This window comes from Bacillus rossius, unplaced genomic scaffold (genome assembly GCF_032445375.1).
Source record: "Bacillus rossius redtenbacheri isolate Brsri unplaced genomic scaffold, Brsri_v3 Brsri_v3_scf63, whole genome shotgun sequence".
In the NCBI taxonomy this organism is placed as follows: Eukaryota; Metazoa; Arthropoda; class Insecta; order Phasmatodea; family Bacillidae; genus Bacillus; species Bacillus rossius.
This window is the reverse complement of record NW_026962843.1, coordinates 52,470-61,746: the sequence shown is the minus strand read 5'-3', so window position 1 is coordinate 61,746 and position 9,277 is coordinate 52,470. Positions and strand designations below refer to the sequence as shown.

At 42.4% G+C, this 9,277-nt stretch overlaps 1 non-coding gene across 1 annotated transcript; it reads left to right on the top strand.

The window, feature by feature from the left end:
* The first annotated feature begins 626 nt into the window (after positions 1-626).
* LOC134545208 (5S ribosomal RNA) lies at positions 627-745 on the top strand. Its single transcript, XR_010078343.1, has one exon. It is a non-coding gene; the product is annotated as a 5S ribosomal RNA (ribosomal RNA).
* Positions 746-9,277: the final 8,532 nt, after the last annotated feature.

The window sequence follows — 9,277 nt, the reverse complement described above, 5'->3', positions numbered from 1 at the left end:
GGATTTTGTGTGAGGGGGGGAGGGGGCTGGGCTAGCTTTTTTTTTTTTAAATTTTCTAAACATTCATCTCTTATGTAACAGTGTTCAGCATTAAAAAATTTAAAAGAAGAGGCACTTACTCATCAATTTCAAAACAGCCTATGAAGAAAAATAAAAAAAATTTAAATTCATTCCAGTTTTATACATTCATGATTTGATCACATGTATAACTTTTCTTTTTTATTACCTTATTTAATTTTATTATTATTACTACTATTGCTGCTACAACCTAGAAGATACCTCAGTGATACTAATACCTGCTGGTAAAGTTAAAGGTTTCACCTTTCTTTCTTTAAACATATCACAATACCTTTCTTGAGTTAAATATTATCTAATGGCTTTAAGAAGTTATGGTAATGTTCATCAGTTATAGAGTGTGGGTTTGTGTGTGTGTGTGAGAGTGTATTTTGAAGAGGGCTTTGGTGGTTGGGATGGTGAGGGTGGTGGGTGTTGTGTGTGGGGAGGGGGGGGGGGGAAGTAAAAGAGTGTTCATTACACGATTTCTCCTGTTGTTTGTAACAATCACACCTGGTATAGCTATTTCGAGTGGCAAATACAAACTGCAAAAAAAAAACATCTATATCATTGCCAACGGCCATATCACGATGAACACACCGGTTCTCGTCCGATCACCGAAGTTAAGCATCGTCGAGCGTGGTTAGTACTTAGATGGGTGACCGCTTGGGAACACCACGTGCCGTTGGCACTACTATTTTGCACCCTACAGAAAAAAATTTTTTTTTAAAAATTTCAATTTTAAATTTTTTTTTCCCCCACAATCACCACATTTCCCCCCCCCCTAACACACACACTCACTCTCTCTCAATCAATCAATCAATCAATCAATCAATCAATCAATCAATCAATCACTCACTCACTCACTCACTCACTCACCCACCCAGTAGCTGTGAATCTTTGCATGTGTATACCTCATACAAAATTCAAAGTGAAAAAATAAATATATAAGTGTATATGTATGTATGTATGTATGTATGTATGTATGTATGTATATATGTATATATATATATATATATATATATATATATATATATATATATATATATAAACACACACACACACACCTATTTTGAAGTTTCTCTGTTTCAGTGGGCAGTTATGTATAATAATGAGAGATTCAAAAAGACGTTGATAACAATGTCATCAATGCCTGTTTAGTGTGCTCATTTGTTGGATGGTCGGCAGCAATACTAGAGGTGGTACAGCTGTAACCTGTAAAATTGTACCTGCAATGTGTTGTGTATGGAAAAAAATAAAAATTATATCATCTAAATTTTTGTTATCCAACAATAACCTTCCCATCAATGCATGATGTCACAGTAGCCATAGCTCTACTCTTTCTGCCATATAACATTGGGGGAAAAAAAAAAAAAAAGGAGCTATTAGAATAATAACAAAAGATAAAAAATCATCTAACTGCAGACCAAAATTCAAAAAACTTAAAGTCCTGACTGCCATAAATGAATACGTTCTAGAAACTTTTTATTCATTCTTAAGAAAAAGAAGAAAAAAAAAATTATTATTTTTTTTTTTTTTTTTTTTTTTAGATATTCGCACATAGGTATAACACCAGAAATGCTAGTAAATTGAGGATAGTTGAACATAACACTAGGCGATTTGAAAATGGACTAAATTACTTGGGAGTAAAACTTTACAACTTAATATCACAGAAAATAACTAAAACAATTTACCAGTATTAAAAAAAAAAACAGTAAAAAAAATTCTTCTAGAATATCCTACCTACCCTCTGAAGCTATTCTTTAATTTGATTGATAATAGAGAAATTGAACTGTTAATTTGTTGAATGGACTTGTGATAACAGCTGCTTCATGTTTTGCATAAAGTTAAATTGTGTAACATGTTATGTATTTTTTTTTTTTGAAATTTTTTTTCTTGGTAACTTGCATCATGTAAATATTAATTGTCTGCACATACATGTTCTATATCCCGGAGCCTTGACTCCACGTGGGATCAACAGAACAAAAATACAAAAAAAAAAAAAAAATCCAGCTCACTAATCTAGGTGCATTTTGCTAACAATATTTGGAATATATATATATTTTTTTTTTGTGTAACATGCAAATTCTGTATTATTCTGCACACATTATTTATAATCTTCTATCATTTTCTTAGATAATAACTATTAATTCATAAAATAGATTGTGTGTGCATAACCTCCTGGAAACATTTGCACTTACCTCCTACTTTACTTTTTCATTTAAGCAATCCTATTCGCATGTATACACTTAGGTTGCAGCATCGAAATTGTGTAAAATTCAAAGTGTGTATTGCCTGAAAAAAAAAAAGACATACCAAATATTTGCATACAGCGACACACTACATATTTGCACACAGTGGAGTTTTGCGGTAATTAACCTAGCACAATTTACCACACGCAATCACACGCCCGCGATGAGATAACACACTCGCTGTTTTCCTGTTGACCGGCACGAGGAGTAAGAAAAATTGATATTTACACGAGCACACACTCCCACACTAGTCACAACGTCGGTCATCAAGTTGTGTTGAAAATTCCTGTAGCCTCTGTTTTCCCAAATGATTTCACTTAAAATTTCATTTAACAAGACCATAAACAAATTTACAATACTAATTTCTTAAACAAACACTTCAGCGAACAAGTGACTGTCGCATTCATTACAAAGCTTACAACTTAACAGATGTTTCCGATGTGAAATAAAATAAGAAAATGTTTTACAACCAACCTAGAACATTTAGTCAAAACGTTTTTGTCCTGGTTTATGATTATTTTCCGTGACATGAATGTTTCAAAACTAATAAAAATACGAATGCAGCCAAATATAATGAAGTTAGCACATAAAAGACGACTTAAAATATTTCATTTTTCGAGAATTGGCAGAGCAAGAACGCACAGGTCCAACGGAAATTTCTTTAAAGATAAACGACCATCGGACAAAAACACCCCCTCCCCTCATCCTCAAAAATACGTGAATAATATACTTTTTCAATTATATTTTTATCGTTTTTTTTTTTTTTTTTTTTAATATACTCATTAAAACTTCAAAATAAGCAGGTACTCGTGTGTTTTTCTCTCTACAATGTACCTGATCTCGGTGCGTAAACCTACATCATTTAGAGATGGAATTAATGTACACATACAAGTAAAATTTTGTTCCATTGTAAAATTGAGAGAAAGAAGGTTTTCCAAACGCATTAAGTATGGAGACTTTAAATAAGATTACGAGCTTATAAATGTTTGCAACGAAATAAAGTGACCATGTATCTGCAATTTCAAAAATATTTTTGCTCTGCTAACCTCACATGCAAGCAAGTAAAAATAACCTCACAACTTACTTACCTCTCTCAATTTCGCAGTACCAAAACATAGAAGGGATAAATAGGATAGTTTTTATTCGAAATCCTGCAAGAGTTTTAATTTTTATTAAAATATTTCTCCAATGTAGCATGTGTGTGGAATACTTCATCAGCAACTTGCATCTGCACCTTGAGTGAATTGAAGGGCAGCCAGTTTTAAAAGCTAAACAGAAACTGCACTCTTGAGAATGCATCAGATCCAAGTGAAATGCTTGTTGTGTGTACAGTTAAAAGTTTTATTATTCACACAATGAAAATGTAAACAAAATTTACTCACAATAATAATCACATCATCCTTGGAGGTGCACGAAGAAAGCCATTCCAGGTGGCACTGAACAAGGTGATTTGCTAGTGCTTCCACAGCAAACAGCCTTCATGAAATTATCTCCACATTTTCAGCATACTATACACTAAAGTATACCTAAGTTAATTTAACCATTTTCAAGTGATTCCAGCACAAATTACGTATTTGATTCCTTGAATAACATCTGCAAATGAAAAGTTCCCTGTTTGGTGTAGCAGTAAATTTAAACAGCTCGCAGTGCAAATTAAACAGTGCAGCTGCCATAAAAAAATTACACTATTAGTGGAACTGCCCATTATGTCATCGTAGACTGCTGACATTTAGAAAACATTGAAAAATCAGTGCTAAAGAAGCCCTACATTACTTTCGCTGTCCAAAGTGCGCTGCTCCCTACGTGAGCAAGGCATCGAGAATTTTCTGAACCGTCCGCAACCAGAAAATTGGGTAACCAGATATTTGCAGAGAGAAAAATTTTATTTTCACTTTGCTCTTGCATTCTGTAGGATCAGTCTCGTCATGGCAGATACCGCAGCAGCGACTGCAGCACCAGCTGTTGCCCCATCACAGGCAGCTTCCCCGAAGAAAGGCAAGGCTGCGTCGAAGAAGCCACGAGCCAAGCCCGCGCACCCGCGCACATCTGAAATGGTGGCCTCTGCGATCAAGAGCCTCAAGGAAAGGGGCGGCTCATCACTGCAAGCCATCAAGAAATACGTCGCCTCTACCTACAAAGTAGATGCGGAAAAGCTGGCACCTTTCATCAAGAAATACTTGAAGGCAGCAGTGGCTAGCGGCGAGCTTGTCCAAACCAAAGGCAAGGGTGCGTCTGGCTCCTTCAAGCTGGCTTCAGGGACCACCGGTGCTCCGGACCAGCCCAAGGCTCCAAGCGGCAAGCGTGGTGCAGCTGCCCCTAAGGAAAAGAAGCGATCCGTAGCCAAGAAGGCAGCGGTGGGCAAGAAACCAGTCAAGAAGACTCCGCCTACAGCAGAAAAGAAAAAAAAGGCAGCAGCTGCAACCCCCAAGCCCAAGAAGGCACCTTCAAAGGCAAAAAAGGTGTCCAAACCTCCCACGAAGAAACCCCGTGCTCCAAAGCCAAAGAAGGTTGCCCCAAAGAGCAAGTCGCCCAAGAAAGCAGCCCCAAAGCGGAAATGAAGATGCCAGCAGGACCGCTGGCACTTTCTGTGGCACTGTACCACCTTATCGGCCCTTCTAAGGGCCAACAATACTAGTCATGAAGGTATCAGTTGTTGCAATCATTGCCTCCTATAGCCACACCTCTGCCGTTAGGTAAAATTCTGGTTAAAAAATTTCTTATGGTATTTGAAGCGGGGGAAATAAATAAATAAATAAAGAAATTTATCAATTACATTGTGTGTATAGTTTAGGTGCAAAATTATTTAAAGTTTTTAAGCAGGAAAACGTCTTACAAACATCTCACTCTTATTTCAGCATATATATATATACACATATATACACACACACACACATATTTTTTTTGTAAGGATTAGGTCTCAGGGTATTAATGGTGAACTTTATGCTGCTGCTGCTGCTGCTGCTGCTGATGGTGCTGCTACTGCAGACAGGCACTGTTTGAAGAGTTTTTATTTCCTATGCAGAATACATTGCATTGTGTGCAAATCTTTTGTGTACAATATAAACAACCACCTCAAAACACAGACACTATAACTGTGTTTTTCCAAATTCTTATTAATGTAATATATTATTGGCTGGGTAAAGGTCAACGACAGCTAATAGGTACAAAAAGCCAGACAACTGTTTTCCTTTCAAATTTGACAGTTATTTTTAGCCCTAATAAGGGCTGTTTTTTTTTTTCCCCCTTGCAAAAAAAATGGCAAGGAACTCAAGCACGCTCGCCACGGATACGCCGGGCAAGCTGGATGTCCTTGGGCATGATGGTGACCCTCTTGGCGTGGATGGCGCACAAATTGGTGTCCTCGAAGAGCCCCACCAGGTAAGCCTCGCTGGCCTCCTGCAGCGCCATGACGGCCGAGCTCTGGAAGCGCAAGTCTGTCTTGAAGTCCTGGGCGATCTCTCGCACCAGGCGCTGGAAGGGCAGCTTGCGGATAAGCAGCTCGGTACTTTTCTGGTAGCGCCTGATTTCTCGCAGCGCGACAGTGCCAGGGCGGTAGCGATGTGGCTTCTTCACTCCCCCCGTGGCCGGCGCGCTCTTGCGAGCCGCCTTGGTGGCCAGCTGCTTGCGCGGCGCTTTGCCTCCAGTAGATTTACGAGCCGTCTGCTTCGTGCGCGCCATCGTGGTCCGTCTGCGCGTGCTTTTTTTTTTTTTTTTTTTTTTAGACCACAGCCCCTCCACGCTGAAGTCAGTCTCACACAGCCGAAGTGTTTGTGAGCCCTGCTAACCAAATGGGAATGATTTGACTTGAGGGAATTGATGCGTGCCAGGTGGGACCTATACGCTTAAGTAGACAATATATAAAACTGCCATTGACTCCTCCCGCTCCTGGGAGGGAGGGGGAGGTGTCATGGCGACGTGCGTCTGGCGCGATAAAGCCTGTAGTAGTGCGAACTTAGCACTCCTACAGCCTATGGGGTGTAGCAAAGGGTTAGGCAACAGTAAACCAGCGACGCACTGGAGGAAACCTGTTACCTGTAATCTGAAAAGCTAGCGCGACCGATGGATAGTAGGCTATAACCTTTCCAGGTGGGATTCCTGGAAAAGCTATGTTGGTGCTCTCCGAGCAAGTACACAGCAGGGTTGTGCGAATTTGACAATTGCCTCGGTGACACCGAGGGCGGCAGGAACTCCTGGCGCGACCTGCAACTAAAAGTAAAAACACATATATACAACACTCTATAATTAGTAGGAGTGGGGGGGATACTGGGTTGGCATTGGCATGCCAATGCAGCATCTATGAAGCACTGAAGCACTGGTGCTGTGGTTGGCGTCACTGTGCAATAATTGAGAAAATGGGAATGAATTTTTACGATGGTTGACTATTATTATTATTACAACTACTAGGGAGATGTTGATATACACTATGGGGGGATGTTAGGATGCGAAAGAGTGAAGCACTAAAATAAATTGGAAGGGCATGATAACGTGGCTGTTGCACTATGTGGCTGCGGGAACCATGGCAGGATCTTGGTGCCATCTCCCCTGCTGACAGGCACTGTGGGCGGCGTCTCTGTGAGCTCCCCTGGCGGCGCAGGGGGGGGGGACGAAGCACTTCCTGGTGGTAAAGATGTCAGGGTATAGGGAGAGAAATTACGTTGTAAAATTAGAACTAAAACACTAATAACACTAATAATGAAAGAGGGAAAAAATTCGTAGAATTAAAGCTGAGCGATGCCGCTGAGTTTTTAACAGTTTATCTTAAAGTGTTTGCAATGCGCCGGGCGCAGTTATGTACTATGACGGCACGAGTGTTTTCTGCTGATTATTTTGGTGTTTTTTATTTGTTTCTGCGTTGAATATTGCAGAAGTTATTTACATTTTAGTGAATCGATGCGTGACAAGTTTTTGGTTCCTGAAGTTTTCTGAACAGTCCGCAACGAGCTACAGCTACCCCGAGGCCACCCCGTTCCCTGCGACCTATTGGGTAACCGAAGGCTGGCAGTGCGTGTTGGTTTTGTGTGCGTGCTGGGGGCGGCCTAGCAGCGCCAACTGCTACCGACCGCGTCCCGCGGGTGGCGGATACGGGATCCCAGCCCGAGAGTTGCAATCTCGCTGGGGTGGCTGCGAATAACCAATAGCAGTCCGCGGACCAATGGCCGGCCTGCGGAGTCGTTATTACGGCTATCGGGGTGAAAGGTAGCCTGAATGTAGCTCGGCGCGTGGCAGGAAGCAGCTTCGTCGGCGAAGGCCCGCAGGGGAGCTCGAGGTGCTGAAAAAATGCGAAGTGTAGACGAACTGCGGGCTGGAACTTGCGGAGCTGTGAACTGCTGCGCGCGCAACGGAATTGAAATGCATCGGAACTCTGAAGGAAGACATCAGGAACCTTCAGCTGGGGCTGCTGTAGGTGTGGCAGCAGTAGCCTCGAGCGGCGCGACCTTCAACCGTCTCGGGGATTTTGGGTGGCGAGGTTGGTTCCCTCCCCCCACCCTGGCTTGAAAAGTACTGCTGTTGACCTGAAGAAGGAAGATGAAGATGGCGCAACGTCAGGCTGCCTTTCGCACCGAGAGCCAGCAGTTCGAGCCGGTTTACTGGCTCGTCTGCCCGCTTCTGTCTTAACTGTGGCTGCCTGGGCAGCTGTGGCTGGGCTGACGTGAAGTCGCCCGCCCCTGGGGGCGCATGCGCCCCTGGCTAATAATAACCCAGGAGCTCCCAACTTAAATGCGGGCCGCAAGGCCCAAGCACCCAACTCCACCAAGGTTGATTTTTCAGCCCCTCCAACTCTTCTTACCTGGACCCTTCTTCCTCTTGTCCAGTAGTTACCTGCTTGCTTAATGCATGTTAATTGATCCCCGCATGAACCGGCCCAGGGTTTTCCCTGTGTCTATGCAGGTTTTACCTGGGCCACACTTAGCTAGCTTTTAAGCTAGGCGACCTATGGGGCGTCAGTCATGGCGCCAATTGCAGCCATGGCTGGCCAATAAACCCAAATAAGCACATGATGCACGCGCCCTTGTCCTGCATGGTTAAAAACCCGCATGGTAGAGTGTATAGGCTTCGGCCTGAGACACACTTAGGTCCTCCCCTAACCTGGACCCTCCCCTACACACTTAGAATTAACTTAGGCTAGGAAAAAAAAAAAAAAAAAAAATTGCTGCGCGCGGCCAGCCAATCAGTGCTGGTGCGGACCACGGTGATTTTTCGACTCGTTCAGGGCGGTTTCTCGCATAGAATATGCTTTGGCCTTTTGTATTTTCGTACATCTTCTGGGTGATAACGACCTAGCCTGTTTATTAGGGGATTTGTGTGTGATTCCACTGTTTTATAAAAGGCTACAGCTTGTTTAATAAACTGTTCGTGCATGGTGTCTATGCGAATCTCTGTGTGTACTCTCTTCATGGGAGCATAGTTAGGCACATGCGCGATTTTTCTAAGAGCCTTATTCTGCACCACCTGCAGTTTATTTAAGTGCGTTTTCGCTGCGTAGCCCCACGCTGGAGCCGCATAGGTCATGATGGGTTTCACGCAGGCTGTGTACAGTAATTTGCTATTTTTAATGCTTAGACTTCCCTTGTGGTTTAAGAGAGGATATAAAGTTGCCAGTCTTGCATTCGCGAGTGCTTGTTTATTCGATACCTGTTTGCTCCAAGTTAGGCTTTTATCCATGTGGACTCCCAGGTATTTGACACAGGTTTTGTAGTGTATATTGTTGTTAAAGAGGCGTAGCTGAGGTAGGTTTGCCGGTACCTTCCGGCGTGTAAAGACGATCGCCTCACATTTGTCGACATTGATAGCTGTTCTCCAATCTGTAAACCACGATTCTAACAGATTCAGTGATTCTTGTAGGCGCCTGACTGCTTGTTGCGATTGAGTTGAACTAGCATACAACATGGTGTCATCCGCAAAACACGCGATGTTGGCTCTGGGCAGTTTCGGTAAGTCAGAGACATATATATTGAAGAGCATGGGGCCAA